General features: G+C 41.3%; 1 long non-coding RNA gene across 1 annotated transcript in view; it reads left to right on the top strand.

Annotated features, from left to right (window-relative positions):
• The first annotated feature begins 5,511 nt into the window (after positions 1-5,511).
• LOC115095710 overlaps positions 5,512-16,097 on the top strand; it is a 50,914-nt gene continuing 40,328 nt past the window's right edge. The window contains exon 1 of the long non-coding RNA XR_003857853.1: positions 5,512-5,568. This is a non-coding gene — a long non-coding RNA (uncharacterized LOC115095710). The remainder of the gene's footprint in view (positions 5,569-16,097) is intronic.

Below are 16,097 nucleotides of genomic sequence, written 5' to 3'. Positions count from 1 at the left end.
TATCTCCATTATTGTTTATTTTACAACTAGAACCCCTTCTACTAGCGCTGCAGCTTGCACCCGCGGTTCAAGGGTATGCCTTGGGCCTAACATTTTCAAATGTGTGGCTTTCGTGGATGATCTGCTGGTATTTATAAGGGACCCACAGACCTTGTTGCCCCCTCTGATGCACTTAATGGGGAGCTTTGGGTCCTTTTCCGGGTTCCGATTAAACGCATTTAAGTCCTCAGCTTTGGCATTTCCAGAGACCCTGAAGGAGCACTGGCCCGGTAATTTTCCTTTACAGTGAGCAGGTGATAGCGTTCACTATCTCGGTGTATTTCTTTCTCCTGACCCGGAACAGATTTACCAGGCCAATATCCCCCGGTTGCTTAATAAGACTCTGGAGCTGTTGACTAATTGGGGTAATCTATCTCTTTCCATGGGGGGCTGAATTATCTCTTTAAAATGACCATACTACCAAAGTGACTTTATCTTTTGCAAAACGTACCCCTCTGGCTGAAACGGCGTGACCTGATTAAACTAGACAGTGCTCTTTGCCGCTTTGTTTGGCGGGGTAGGAAATCCAGAATACCTTTTTCTTGGTTGAAGTTGCAGTGGGGGAAGGGTGGCATGGGAATCCCGAACATGGTCCTTTATAATGTGGCCTGTAATTTGAGAGTAATCCGCGACTGGCTATTAGATAAATCCTATTATGTCCCGCTGGAGGCGTAGAAAGTGGTATCCTATCCCCAAGCTATTTCTTATGTGTTGCAAGCCCAGTCCTCGTGCCTTCCCCCTTTTCTAACGCAGACTGCTTTGCTCAAACCCATTTGAATTACATGGGTCCGACTATCCAAACTTTTACAGATATCCCATTTATGTGCTCATTTCCTTCCTCTTCAAGGGAATGCTAAATTTACCCCCGGATCTCAATCTGGTTCCTTTCATTTGTGGGAGTCTAGAGACATGTCTGGGACACTTACTTACTCAAGATGGGACACTTTTAGACTTTGCAGAGTTCAATGAGACTTATGGTCTGGGAACCTCCCACATGTTTCCATATTTGCAGATTTGCCACTATATTAATGCAGTTTGATGTTTGTTCTTTATTAGAGGCACACTGGAACCGCGATGGGGACTTTACTGTTACACACATTTTACGTAAATGTTTATGAAGCATAGCCCGGATCTCTACCATTATGTATTACAGAGAATTACAGTTTAAATTTTTATGCCGTGCATATGTGTCCCCTCAGGTGGCACATCAATTAACGATAACCCAGTCGGCACTCTGCCTTCGCTGTAACAAAGTGATAGGTACCTTATCTTATGTTTTTTGGTCCTGCCCGTTAGTACGCCATTTCTGGCACTGGATAGCAGATTATATGGCTGACATATTGGATATAGGCTTTCCAATGTCACCTATGTGACTTTTATTTGGCTGTATCTCCCCTATCTGAATTTGAGTTCCCAGCTTATGCTTACTTTTGCAAAAAGCTTGTCTTGTTGGTAAAAAGGTCATATTGTTGGTTTGGAGATCTCCGGAGGCACCATCTGTTTGGATGTGGAGGAATCGCTTTCATTCCCTGATGACTATGGAAAGCTTGGCATCCCGAGAATCTCCTAGGCAGCGACGACAGTTTCTTTCAGTATGGAACAACTACCTACAGCACCTTCCCCATCGCGCACGCAGTCTTGCCATGAATGATTTAATTGTTGTCCTCGGATAGCTAAAGGAAGGCCTTCGTACACCCACCTTATGCTTAGACTTTATTTACTTCCTTAGGAAGGGGGGGGGGGGTAGGGATGGTTGGAAGTTGGGGTGGGGAGGGGAGGGGAGGGGAAGGATTAAGAGGGGGGTCGTAGACAGTAGGTCCCACTGTCAGTAAAGGCTATCAGATTGGTTGTAAACTGGAGAAGCGTCAGGAACCCACCTTTCTCCTTGATGTATTATCATGGAAAACTTAAATAAAATGTTGAAACATAAAGAGTCTCTTGCTCTTGTTGCACAGGAGGTAGACCCTTGGGCCGAGGTGGGGTTGACGCTACATGTAGGGGAGGCCCTACGGGTCCCCAACATCGGCAGGCAGAGCTGGCTGACTGACGGAGGCCGGCTGGAGCTTCACCTATACCAGCCCTTGTTCCCCGCGGGTTGAGCCCTTGGGTGCCGGGGCCGGCTGGCATTAGGTGGGCCTCCTTCCGAGGTCTTCAAGGAGATGATGAGGAGGTCAGTCAGGGAGCAGCAAAAGTAGAACTGGAAAGTCTGTACTGGACGAGGCGGAGTCCTGGAGATTCGTGTGCCAAGAGTCAGACAGGGGGTGCCCGAGTAAAAGCAGGCCGAAGCCTGAAAGGCCAAGTCCAGGACTAAGACTGAAGAGGCATCGTGGAACAGGCTGAAGTCAGGGCAGGCGGAAACCAAGGAGCAGTGGCAAGGCAAGGTAGAAGTCAGGTCCAGGAGATGATTAGTAGTGTGGTCTGACAAAGCAGAGGTCAGGACTAGGAGATGATCCGTAACGTGGTCAGGTGAAGCAGAGGTCTGGACTAGGAGAAGATCAGTAGCGTAATCAGGTGAAGCAGAAGAATGGACTAGGAGATGATCCGTAACGTGGTCAGGTGAAGCAGAGGTCTGGACTAGGAGAGGATCAGTAGAGTGGTCAGGCAAAGGAGTGGATGGATCCAAGATAAGATCAATGGCATAGTCAGGCAAAGCAGTGGTTGGATCCAGGAGAATATCAATGGCATAGTCAGACAAAGCAGTGGTTGGGTCCAGAAGAAGATCAGTTCATAAGAATAGCTGAGTAGAATGAAGCACGGGAACCAGGTAATGAAACCAGGATCAGGAACTCGAAAGGAACAGGAACCAGGAACACGAGGAAATCACCAAGGAGGCAACGAAGTACACGTCCAGGGTGGAGACCTGTTGCAAAGGCGACTATCAGGAGCTCAGCCCGGCCTTATATACCAGAGCTCAGTGGCGTATTCATCTGGGGACGTGGGTTGGAATCCCGCCGTGGCCCCTTTAAAAGGAACAGAGATGTGTGCGCGCCTAGGGAGGAGCACGACACGGGACGGTGGCGTCTCTCCGCAGACCACGCGGAGAGGCCCGCTGCAGAGCACAGGAATCAGCCGTGGAGATAGAAGCACCGGGGACAGCCCAAGGTCAGAGATGGCGGCCCACATCTGCGAGGGAAGTGGAGCCAGATGCTGGAGCAGGCAGAAGAGGGTAAGAGGGCCTGGCCGCGGGCCTGCCACGGCCAGCACACACAACAGCTCTCTCTTTCAACATACATTCCAAGAGGAAAATTAGGGGTTACATGTGGCAGTGCCGCCCTGCCTACTTTTTCTGGTCACACATATATCAATGTACACGCCCTTTCCAGCTATTTAAATTCACATAGCTCACTTGCAGCACACTTACAGGCATATGTGGCTATTTTGCACATGCAAGGCTTTTAAAATCAGTATGTGCATTACTTTCAAATTCTGTCCAAAGCTTTATCTTGGGAACACCTCCCCTTAATCCAGCTAAAATTATTTATGCTATGAAACCATGCATACACCTTCACCCAGATTGAGTGAGAGCAATTTTCAGCAGTTTTCTCAGGTAAATTGCTTTGGAAACTGTCCTCCCTGTTAGGATCTTTCATTGGTAAAGAAAAAAGAGGAAAAGTAAGAAAGAACCTGAATAGGTATTTGAACTAGCATCTTGTCGATTTGGTCTTACTTCACATATGTATGTAGTTCTTCGCCCAATTTCTCCTGCTATGCAGGGGTTCATGTGGGAGGTCCTGGGCAGAGCAATTGCCATGCTCCCGAGGTCTTCCCGCACAAGTGTGAGTCAGTCTTTCAAGGTTTCTTTTTCTCCACCTGGAGCTTCCTATAACCAGTCTAGTGTAACTACTCCAGGGCATATAAAATGATGAGAGGTACTGTCCCTGAATAAAGGAGAACAGACTCTCAAATTTATTTAGTAGGTTCCAAATTATGGGTCTTCCAGCTGGTGAACGAGACCTGGACAGAAACGGTAGGGGTAGTTCATTTTCACTTGACTGGTCAGGGAGAGCATTGGCTCTTCTCTCCTCCATGAACCTGGACCTTATATCTATCCATCAGTGCTGGCATAGCTAATACCTTTACAACTTTAGTCTAAATGAATTCTTTGCTTCTACGTTTACTAATGAGGATGTTGGGGAGATACTGTTTCCGGAGATGGTTTTCAAGGGTAATAAGTCAGATGGACTGAACCAAATCACTGTGAACCTGGAAGATGTAGTAGGCCAGATTTACAAACTAAAGAGTAGCATATCACCTGGACCAGAGGGTATGTACCCCAGGGATCAGAAGGAACTCGAAAATGAAATTTCAGATCTATTAATTAAAATCTGTAACCTATCATTAAAATCCTCCATTGTACTTGAAGACTGGAGGGTGGTCAATGTAACCCTAACATTTAGAAGGGCTCCACGGATGATCTGGGAACATAAGAACATATGAGCATGCCATACTGGGTCAGACCAAGGGTTCATCAAGCCTAGCATCCTGTTTCTAACATCCTGGATATAGAGTATTCTATCCTACATTCACACAACTCATTCACTCTTATTTCCTGTAACTTCATAGTTACTCTCCCCCTTTTAAGGGGTCTGATGCAATACAGTGCGCTCAGCCGAGTGCACTGTTTAACCCGCTGTCGGACACGGGTGCAATAGGGGGATTAGCACCTATTTAACATGCATCCGACACGGAGTGAATGAGTTAGCGCTCATCACATGCAAATGCATATGAATGAGGCTATTACTCATTCACTCCAAATGCAAAAAAATAAATGTGCATCTCAGATGCATATTTATCGCTCAGATATTAACGCCTGCCTGGAGCAGGTGTTAATAGCTGAGAGCACTGAAAAAAAGTATAGAAAAGCTGAAAAAACTGCTTTTCTGTATTTTTTTTTAAAGAAAAAAAATCTCTGCTGGCCACTTTGAAGGCTGATGCCGATATGCTCGGTGTCAGTTTTCATAACCGGCCGGCTGCAGTAATGAAAACCGATGCTGATAAACTCGGCGTCGGTTTTCATAACTGCAGTCAGCTGGTAACCGCGGGGCCGCGTTAGCAAGGAGGTGATAAGGTCGTGCTAGTGACCCTAGCGCGACCCCCTAATTTGCACATTGCACGGCATCACCACCCCCCTTGCGGTCGCCATGCGTGCGTTAAGAAAGCGGGCGCTGAATGTCATCGCCCGCTTTCCGCGAATAATATTGCATCATCTCCAAGGTATTTTGCCACTTATGAGGCCTCTTAAGCAGACCACCTTGACAGAGCTTCTGCTCTTGTAAGCTCTGTGCCTCAGCTGCTGAAATTCTACACTGTTCCTTCCTTTAGAAAAAAAAAATATTGTCATTATCCCTCTCTGAGGATGTCACTGGGCTGAAAGCACCCAAGCCATCTGAGTTCCCTAGGTAACAGCTCCTTCTATGACTGCTTAGCTGTTTGGAATGTTGGGCAGCACTACTAATCCCTTACTGTTCTCTACTACATCAGCCTGCTTTCCAGGTCTTCTGGGATATACCGCCAGGCCCCAAGACCCAGGTAATCTTTTTTTTTTAATCTTTTTTATATATCCCTATTACACGAATATTACTTTTTCCTGTGGAGGTCATTTAACTGTACTTATATCTTAAATTCTATCACATAATTCATATTAGATTAAAAAAAACCCCAATCTTTATGATTTTGGTTTTGTCTTATTTTTCAGAGACGTTGCTAAGCATTTGTTTACCTTTACTTGTTCAAGCAATTATGTTCAGAAAGCACTTCTCTCATAGAAGAAATGTGTGTCATTAAAAACTGAGTTGGCTCTTTATATTAACAAATCTATTGTTCCCAACTTGTAAATCCCAATCTTGGAGCAGTTTTCAAGTCCTTTACCAAGGTATGTAAATAAGCAGTCTGAAAATTGCCCATTCTTTCCTTGATAAAGCGTATATGGAGATCAACCATGCATGCACTTTTATTGGTGAAAAAGCAGGTGGGATCAGAGGCGTGGGAGGCAACAATGCACATAGGGCCACATTTTTGTACCTACGCATGGGGGTAGATTTGTGCGCGCAACCCGGCACGCTCAAATCTACGCCCGATTTTATAACATATATTATGGGGTAGATTTTTAAAAACTACGCTGCGCGTACTTTTGTTCGCGCACCAGCGCAAACAAGAGTATGCCGGATTTTAATAGATACGCACGTAGCCACGCGTATCCTTTAAAATTTGGGATCGGCGCGTGCAAGGCTGTGCAAAATCGGCAGCCTGTGTGCGCCGAGCCGTGCAGCCTGCCTCCGTCCCTCTGAGGCCGCTCCGAAATCGGAGCGGCCTGGGAGGGAACTTTCCTTCCCCCCCCCCAAACCTTCACCTCCCTTCCTCTACCTAACCCACCCCCCAGCCCTATCTAACCCCCCCCACCTTTGTTTGACAAGTTACGCCTGCCAGCTGGCTGGCGCGCGATTCCCTGGCCCAGGAGCGGTTTTGGAGGCCTCGGCCACGCCACCGAAACGCCCCCGGGCCGGAACCACGCCCACGGCCCTGCCCCGAATGAAGAACCGCCGTGACACGCCCACCCAGGAAAGCCACGGGACTTACGCGCGTCCCGGGGCGCACGCAGGGGGATCTTGGGGCAGGTTTTCGGGGGGTATGCGCATACCCCTTTGAAAATCTGCCCCTATGCGTGTAACCCTTTTAAAATCCGCCCCACAGTTTAGCATTTTTTTAATTATAGACTTTATTTTTCCAGGGAAAAAGTATCTACATAAAAGTAGGTATAAATCCCTGTAGAGATGTTTTCCCAAGGCACTTTTTCCTTTGAGGATATATGTAAAATCCACAACTAAGAATAACCATGGACTCCACATACTCACAAGGACAATAACTTTCAAACAAATGCATACGGCAGAATATATGTGCATATATAGCTGTGAGCAGACTTACACAAGTATTTTATATTATCCCACACATATGATATATGTGCATTTTATAAAATATGCATATCTCTGCCCCTCAACAAACCAATGTAACCCCATCTTCAGGGTACACCAGATAATTAGCAGGCATAAAAATATGTAAGTTGGCAAATGTACATGCATAAGTGACTTTTAAAATAGCAACTTATCCACATGTGTTGGCCACTCCCCAGAATGCCTCTAGACTGCTCCTCTTTCGTACATATATGTGCATGCAAAAGTGAAAATACATACATAGTTTAACTTTTATACAATATGGAATCTGTGAGTAGAAACTATTTATACGTGCTTATGCTGATTGTTATGTACATAAAGTTTGAAAATTCACCCATAGTTGCCCTCTATATAGGAAACATGCAACAGTTAACTACAATAAACAAGGATGCCAAGGCTCAAACTTCAAAAACAAAACATTAATGCATTTAGGAAAGGGTCTTAAATAAAGTAGTAATCTGGTATCATACTCTCTGCAAAATCAGCCTTTTCATACAGCTTTAGCACTCATAATGTCATCATATAACCAGTGATTTGGGTTTTTTTTATTTTTTTTTTCATGCAAATAAACCCACTCCTAGGAGCTCTTGGTGCTTAGGGAGTTTTAGAGGTCTAAAAGAAGGTGAAATGCTTCTGGAACGTCAACCATTCAGCAGCTGGAAAAACAGTCACTCAAAAAGCCCGACACTGTGGCGTTCGCAGTTAGTGGCCATGTTTGAATGAGTGAATCATAGTCCTGTCTAACTTCCGCCTTGCCCCTTACGCAGTATTGGGCTTTTTGGGTGACTACTTTTCTAGCTGTAGAATGGTTGAAGAATTTCAGCAGCATTCCACCTTCTTTTAAGTTGTGTTATTTTTTGGTGTTTTCTAAGAAAAGGGTGATGGATACGCATCTTTTTGAGATCACCTTGGGATTTTCAGTTGGTAAACTTGTTTTGGACGGCATATCTACAAATCCCTAAGCACCAAGTGCTCCTAGAAGGAAGTTTAATATACATAAAAAACAAACAAAAACAAAATTCATGTAAATGATTGCATTATGAGTGCTTAAGCTGTATGAAATGGCTGGTTTTACACAGAGTATGATACCAGATTACTATTTTATTTAGAGCCATTTTCTTTATGAACTAATATAAGAGGGAAAGCCTCCAAAAAATATATTTTCAGTGTAGAGGATTGGCATTATATGCTTAATTTGTCTTTGTTTGAAACTGAAAATGATTTTTGTGCTTAATAATAGTTTACCCAGTTGACCAATAAGTACTTATATCCCAGCCAACTAGCTGAACTAAAATATATAAATTATATTTTTGAGCTAGATGAACAAGCATTACATGTTTCTAAATGTGCCTTTCTTCCTTTGTTATCTCCAACGTGTGAAAACCAAGCTTCAAAATTGCTGTTCACAATCTTAATAACTTATTTTATCTAAGTGCCATACTGGTGGATCTCAGATTTCCAGGCTTGGCCGCTCCTTTTCAAATGTTTCACTTTCATGTAGTCACTGCACACCTTGTGTTGCAACAGCCCATCAGTTATACCTCCTGCTGTGAAGGATCTATGCTTTTTCTGGGATGTAGTCACCCATCAGCCCTTCCCCCTGTAATAAGGGCAGTTTGAAAATCTTTAGTCCTTTTCTCTCTCCCCTAGGCTCATATGGCTCCTGATACTTGCCTGTGTCTTTCCATTAGCTCTGCAAACAAACTCATCTATGAACCTCCCCTTAAACTAGTCCACTGAAAATTCACATTCTAGTCTGGTTTCTAATCCATTTATTTTAGAGTCATATGACTTGAGCAAGCTGAAAAATAATATTGCTGTTGCACAATTGTCTTTCAAATTTTCTCTCATGCAAGTCAGACTCTCTGTTCTTTCTAAAACAGTATTAGTATGATCCAACATTTCTTGGAACTTTTACAGCCTTTGAAAAGCATAAACAATTTGCTGTTTAGATTATATCTTTCATTTAATCTCTTTATTGATTCCCACATCCCTATCACAGTAGCATGCCCTCAGATGTATATTAATTCACTATCTTCTAAAACAAGAGAAATCATAATCTTCACCTGCATATTTTCTCATTCCAGTCCTACATCTGTCCTTTCATGTTACATCTCATTGTTTATAGTTCTTCAGCAGCATTTCTACTTTAAACTTCCATATCTGATAATTGCTCGTGGTTTAGTTACAGCAGCTCTGAGGTCCATGCTGGAAACCATGTTCTCTGATCTTGATGATGTTCTTTTCTTCAATTCACAGTTACTTTAGATCAAACCCAGCAGGGTGCTTGCTTCAGGTTCTTTGATTCCCCCCCTATGAGAGCAAGCTTTGCTCTGGAGCTTGCTTAAAGCTTGTATCAGCTGTCTGGGCTTGCAGCTTTTAGCATCTGCCTGGATCAGCACAGATTGGTTTCAGAACCTCTTCTCTGGGTCCACAGCTTTCTCTAGACCCAGGACTCCTTGTCAGAGTGGTACCAATATAGCCCATATCTTATTGTGCAGTATCAGAACCAGGTGTGTGCAATGGGGACAGCCCCCCTCACCTCCCTCCAACATACACACACACTCTCTCCAGGCTGAACATTTATTTATTACAGAATTTGACCTGCTTAATCCACAATTCTTGGTGGTTTACAAAAAAGTATTCATAATAAAATCATAATAGAAAAATAAAACATAAATATTAAAATGCATAAAACAATTCCAAAATAAAATAGGAAAAATAATTTAAACAATATAAACAATGAACATAAATACAGTAGCAACATAAAACACAACAAAATCTCACCCATGCCAACCAGTCAGCTGATAAACTCTGCATCTGCTCCCTACATATTATTCATACACAAAATCAGATTGCCTCTATAAACTTCCCTTGTTATTTAACTAATTGCCAAAGGCCTTTAAATATAAATAGTCCCTTCAATCTTTTTCAGAAGTTAGTGAGAATTCATTTTTAATCTCTTCCAGTAATTCATTCCAAAAGCTAGCCCCAGCTACTTCAAATGCTCCTGAGATTCCATAAGCCAAACTAATTTGAATGATGGAACATCTAATGCATTTTGAAAGGAAAAACAAAGGACATTATCAGGTTTATACATTTTTTTTACACTGAGGGAATCAATCTATGAGTTGTCTTATAAATTAAGGTTAAAACTTTATAAACAATTATTTGCCCAAATAGTTAGCAAACAGTGCAGATTTGCTGACACTGGAGTTAAGTGCTCCCTAAGAGGAGTTTCCATTATTAAGCATGCAGCTGCATTTTGAAATAGCTGCAGAGGCTTTAAAGTAGACTGCAGCAAACCCAACAGCAAAGCATTATAGTCATCCAAAGGTCCCATTATTAAAGCTTGAACAACAGTTATCAAATCAGATCTATCTACGAATGGCTTCAGATTCCACAACAAACCTAACTTCTAAAATGCATTATTTGACATTTTTCACATCAGGACATAGTGACAAAGTTGAATCTAAAATGACTGCCAAATTTTGGTATTTAGTTACGATTAGAATATTGACCCCTTTCTAGAATAAATGTGAAGGAATCTCAACTGAATTAAGTTGAACAAAATCAAGATTTCAGTCTTTTTCAGATTTAATGCCAATTTGCTGATAGCCAGTTCCTGAGACTAACAAGAAGAGATCCTAGCTACTGTATCATGAATAGAAATATTAATCAGAAAATAAAACTGGACATTATCTGTATAAACACTATAATCTACCTCTAAACCAGCAAAAATATGACAAATTGGGGCAATGTAAATATTGAAAAGAACAAAAGAGTGTTGACCCTTGAGATACTTTACATTATAATGGTCTAATTGAGGATTTTGTTGATCCTAGTATAACCCTGCTTAGGGTTGCAAGAAAGGAGTTGCAGATATAAAGTATTCTTCCTTCCAAGGGAGTTCAAGAAGAATGCAAAGAGCTGAGTACAAACATTGCTCTTCAGAATGCAAGGATTTTTTTCCTTCCTTCCCTTTGAAGGATGGGCTGGGTGGTATAGATAATGCTTCAGCACAAAGCACAGTAGTTGAGAAAGAGCTGAGCTAAGCTGGGTTGAAGAGTGGAGTCGAAGATAGAAGAAAGTTACGGGATTCCTCACCAAGGAGTCCAACTAGGTGGTAAAGAGAAAAGTGAGTTTGTAAGTGATAGAATTTAACTGCCTTCATCCTCCCAAGTATAAAGAAGTATTATAGGAGAGAAGTTTCAAAAAGATCACTGGGAGCCCTTCCAGAAGAACTCAAGCTTTAAGAGAATAGGAGTTGAGCCTGACTAGGAAAGCTCAGAATGGTGAACATGAATAATTATCCTGAAGACCCTGAGTATAAAGTCTGTGACCCTGAAGTAATAACTAAGGAGAAGTCTGTTTTTGAAATATTGAACTGTTATGCATCTGTAAGTGACTGGTTTTCATAATTCTACCCATTTCTTCAAGAGTTGTTTTTTTTCCCCCTGGCATATATCCTGAAATAATCTGAATTTGTCTTTGGAATTTGGACATTATTTTGGATATTACAATAACTTTATTGTGTTTTTGGAACTATAGCAGAGGTAAGGACCCTTTGTTTTGTTTAAGTTTCCACTTGGGTTTCCCAGAGATTATCTGGTCATCAATTTGGTGAACTCTGTTGGACTTGAACCCATTTTGGCTCTGCATAAATGTTACTCACCACCTCTGCCATTACTGAAGATGATCCGTGTGAAAATTGGGCTATACTAGAACACCCTCTGACAATAGTCTTGCAAACATGAACAAAACCAGTTATAGACTATCAGAAATACTCATGGAAGAAAGACGTTTCAATAAAATATCATGACCTAGGATATGAAAAGCTGATGATATATCGAGTATAACCATTAAACATTTTACACCCGAATTAAACCCTCTATGAAACATTTCAAAATTTGAGATATGTAATATATCTATGTCAAGTCAGTCCTAAAGCCAAATTAGTGGTCATCCAACAAACCATATTATCATCAAGAGCATCAAATTGCTTCAGGACAATTTTTTCTAAAACTTTTGCCAAAAAAGGAAACTATGAATTGGGTGAAAATTATTGAAGTCATTACAATCTAGCACAGGGTTTTCAAAAAGAGGTATTACAGAAGACATTTTTAGCCTGTTTACTGTGAAGTGAACTCAGCACTTTTCTGTGGAAGCATGCAATGATACATTACATGGGAAACTGGGATTAAAAAAACAAACATTATATACATGGTTAAATGGTTCTCTTCATGAGGGGTTGTACTGGTATGACCAAACACAGTAGTAAGGAGGAAGAGCAGAAGACTCACTAATTCAGAGGTGGGACTGTATCTAGGTAACCCTAACAGCCCCACCTCTTCCCATGCAGGACCTTTGGTTACTGGTCCTCCAGTACAGATTTGTTTACATTTTATTTAAGGTGTTGGTGGCATAACTTGTTGATTATTCTTAAAATAGGTCTGCATTCAAACTGTGAATCCCTTTGCAAAATGTATTGTTATTATCATGAGATAAATAATAAGATGCTTGCCATGACAGGAGCATGTTTTAAACTGTGTGTTTTGATACAAATTCTGCAGCTATATTTTACAGTAGTGTAGACTGTGCCTCGAGTTTCAAATTGAAAGTATACACATACTTTATCGCTGAAACTTGCTATGAGTTCAAAGTACCTAGAGTTAAAAATATAATTTGCATGCATTATTTTTCTCTCCCAACCAACACACTACACTCCCTCAGGAATGCCTCCTATAAATGTGGCTAAAACTTCATGCATTATGGAACAATGTATGGACTTGTAGTTGCCACAAGGAAAGGAGATTTTCAGATGGTTGATTTACTCAGGTAAAATGCTTACCTACATAAATTGCTTTGAAAATTGTCCTGATAATATACATAACAAAACTTCATTGTAAAATGCTTAACTACACCTTTCTGAGGTGATTGGTGGCTGGATTATTTAACCCTAGTTTGGGTACATAAAATACGAGAGGATCTGACACATTTGGACTAAAAGTCTTTCTAACTTATTTGGTGGGTTCAGAAAAATGGGGTCATGTAGATGATGAAGTAGTTCCAGCTAAAGGCAGTGGGGTAGGTTATTCCTCCTGGACTGTTCAGGGGGTATCCATCCAATACTCTCCCCGCCATGAACCCTGTCCTGCATTTGATCTTTAAAGGCTAGCTAACCTTGGATTCCTATAGAATTTACATCCCTCCAGTTATATCAAACACTCAACTTTATTTCCCTAGGATGTCCAGCCAGCAACTGTGTGCACATTATATAGAGGGAATACACATCAAACTGAAATAACTCAGAATTCATGGGATACTCAGCCAATGAAAAACTTATAATAAACAATGGGAATCATTTAATCTCAAAAGTTTGGAATACCACCTCCCCCTTCACATTTCCTCTTTCTTCCATTCCACAGTCAGTGGAATGTAAAGCTTAGATCCTTCTCTCCCATAATCTTGTGTACTACCCCAATTGGTAACACTTCTCTCTTTACAAGGTAATATGTGAATCACCCCTCAAGATTTTTCTCCCTCTGCACATAAACTCCTATGTAGGCATGAGGTACCTCTTCTTCTTAGTCCCGGGTCCTCCTTCCAGCAGTGTGTAGGCTTCCCTAAAATCTTTCACACACTAGTCTTTTGAGAGGCATTCCTCCTCTTTGACAGTCCTTTCTCCTTCTCTCTCATCTTCATTCTCTAGATGTTTCCTTGGGAGTAGGAAACCCTGATTCTCCTCTTCCTCTTGGTCATGGTTTTTTCTCCCCTTGAGGGAAAACGCCCTAGCAGCTTATATGCTGCTACTTCAGGCCTCCTATGTCAAGGAGGTCCCTCTCTTCTTCCAAACCACAACCAAGAGGGCAGTTTCTGCCAAATTAACCAAGATTTTAAACCCTCCTAGGCCAATCCCCCATCAATCAAAACCACTAACCTTCTTAAGGGGAAATCCACACCAAACCCCTTAACATTCAGGTTAAAAATCTCAATAGATCAATACAACCCATTGCTTCACATTAAAACAAATGCCCTCCAGTGGTCACTTAGCAGTATTTATAGCACAATAAATATTTTTTCCTTAACAGCCCCAAATGAGGACATCCTGGATTCTCCTTCCCCCAAAGCTCTTTGCACAATAAATCAGGGATGGGTACATAATTGGTGACCCCCTCCCCCAATTATAATATCTGTATTGTGTTTGTCTCTATGTTTAATGAGTAGCTTATGTTGAACAATAGTGTTTAAGTTTCATGAAATGTTTTAAGAAACAATTTTCTGCAAGATTATTCACCGTGTTAGAAGATATCACCAGGAAATTGGTATACAAAAGTTCTAAAATATACAAAGAAAAGAAAAAAGTATGCATGCTATAAATTGCTATTTGTAAAAGAAAGTAAAATTCACTATGCCAAAAACACCAATAGCAAACATTAACTTGTTTAATGTATACTAACAAGTGAATCTGCATTTATGAATGTTTGTGCAGCTTAGTACAATGGCCTTCTAGTCTTTAAATCTACATTTAGTTGTGGAAAATACTATAATATTACAAGTGACTTTTTACCTCATTTAGGGATACATATATACATACATTATACTACAATGTCACTTCTTTCAAATGAACTCCTGATTTATCATACATATTATGAAAATAGATACAGTATAATGATGTTTGTATAAATATATAACTTGATTTTATTATGGTGTGCAGAGACTGTATAAGAGGTACCAGCATGGGACACAGCTGAATCATGCATACCTGTAGTTACTTTTCTTTTGCCATTAGCTTTCTTCTTCTTCTTTTAATTACATGGTTTTCAGGTTTTCTTGTCTTTGCTTGTCTTTCAGTGACATGAAAGCTGCTAAACCAATATTGTTTTTTTCTTTTGTACACCAGACTTGAAAACTGAAAAGAAAACATAAACAGAGAACTAACTTTAAAAAGCCAATCAACTATCTCAATACCTACAGAGTTTTTCTAAGCCTTGGAATTTTTTTTTATAATCTTTTTTATTGAAATTTATCAAATTACAACTTCAACACTGTTCACAAAAGTTTTCCAAGTTCCATTCAAGCACAACCCAATCAAAATAGAACCCCCTCCCTCACCCCTTCCCCATGTCCTTGTAGCAATTCAAACACCTGCCCTTATAGGATTTCTGAACTATGCCCAATTCTTGCTACATTGTTTAGTGACAGTTTGTTAATGACAGGGAACAGCATAGAATCCTCATCCAGAGACTCGGTAAAATTGGAATAACCGGTGCTGCCCTCAGCTGGATCATTTCATATCTCAGCAACAGACAATACAAAATTAAAATCGGAAACCATGAATCCAAGGCCATGTCCCTTAACCAGGGTGTCCCGCAAGGCTCCTCCCTATCTTCTACTCTTTTCAATATTTATCTTCTGCCCCTCTGTCGCCTACTGTCTGAACTTAGCCTCCCACACTTCATCTATGCAGATGATGTGCAGATCCTCATACCAGTTGACAACTCCTTACCCAAAGCTATTAACACTTGGGAATCCACTTTATCTGCAATCAATAACCTCCTATCCAACTTACATCTTGCCCTCAACACTGCCAAAACAGAACTTATGCTCATCTTACCACATAACACTGACCCCTCCCCCCTCCACATTCCTCCCACAACCATCGCTTTCAACCAACATGTTAGAGACCTCGGTGTCACCCTAAACAACCACATCAATTAAAAAAAAAATTATCAATTCCACACTTAAAGAATGCCTTTTCAAATTACACACCATGAAAAAACTTAAACCCCTCCTTCATCTCTTCGATTTCCGTACAGTACTACAGGCGACCATCTTCTCGAAAATTGACTACTGCAACTCCCTCCTACTTGGTCTACCTAAGAACACCATAAACCCACTCCAAATCCTCCAAAATGCCACCGTCCGCATCCTGACCAACACCCGTAGAAATGAACACATATCACCCGGCCTCAAGGGCCTACACTGGCTCCCAGTCGAATACCGCATCCGATATAAAACTCTTTCCATCATTCACAAAGCCCTCCACAACCCCAAAATGAACTGGTTCAAAGAATCATTAACTTTCTACACCTCCACAAGACCGACCAG

The sequence above is a fragment of the Rhinatrema bivittatum genome, chromosome 7, assembly GCF_901001135.1.
Source record: "Rhinatrema bivittatum chromosome 7, aRhiBiv1.1, whole genome shotgun sequence".
NCBI classification, from domain to species: Eukaryota; Metazoa; Chordata; class Amphibia; order Gymnophiona; family Rhinatrematidae; genus Rhinatrema; species Rhinatrema bivittatum.
The sequence above is the reverse complement of the archived record's forward strand: the minus strand, read 5'-3'. Positions and strand labels throughout refer to the sequence as shown.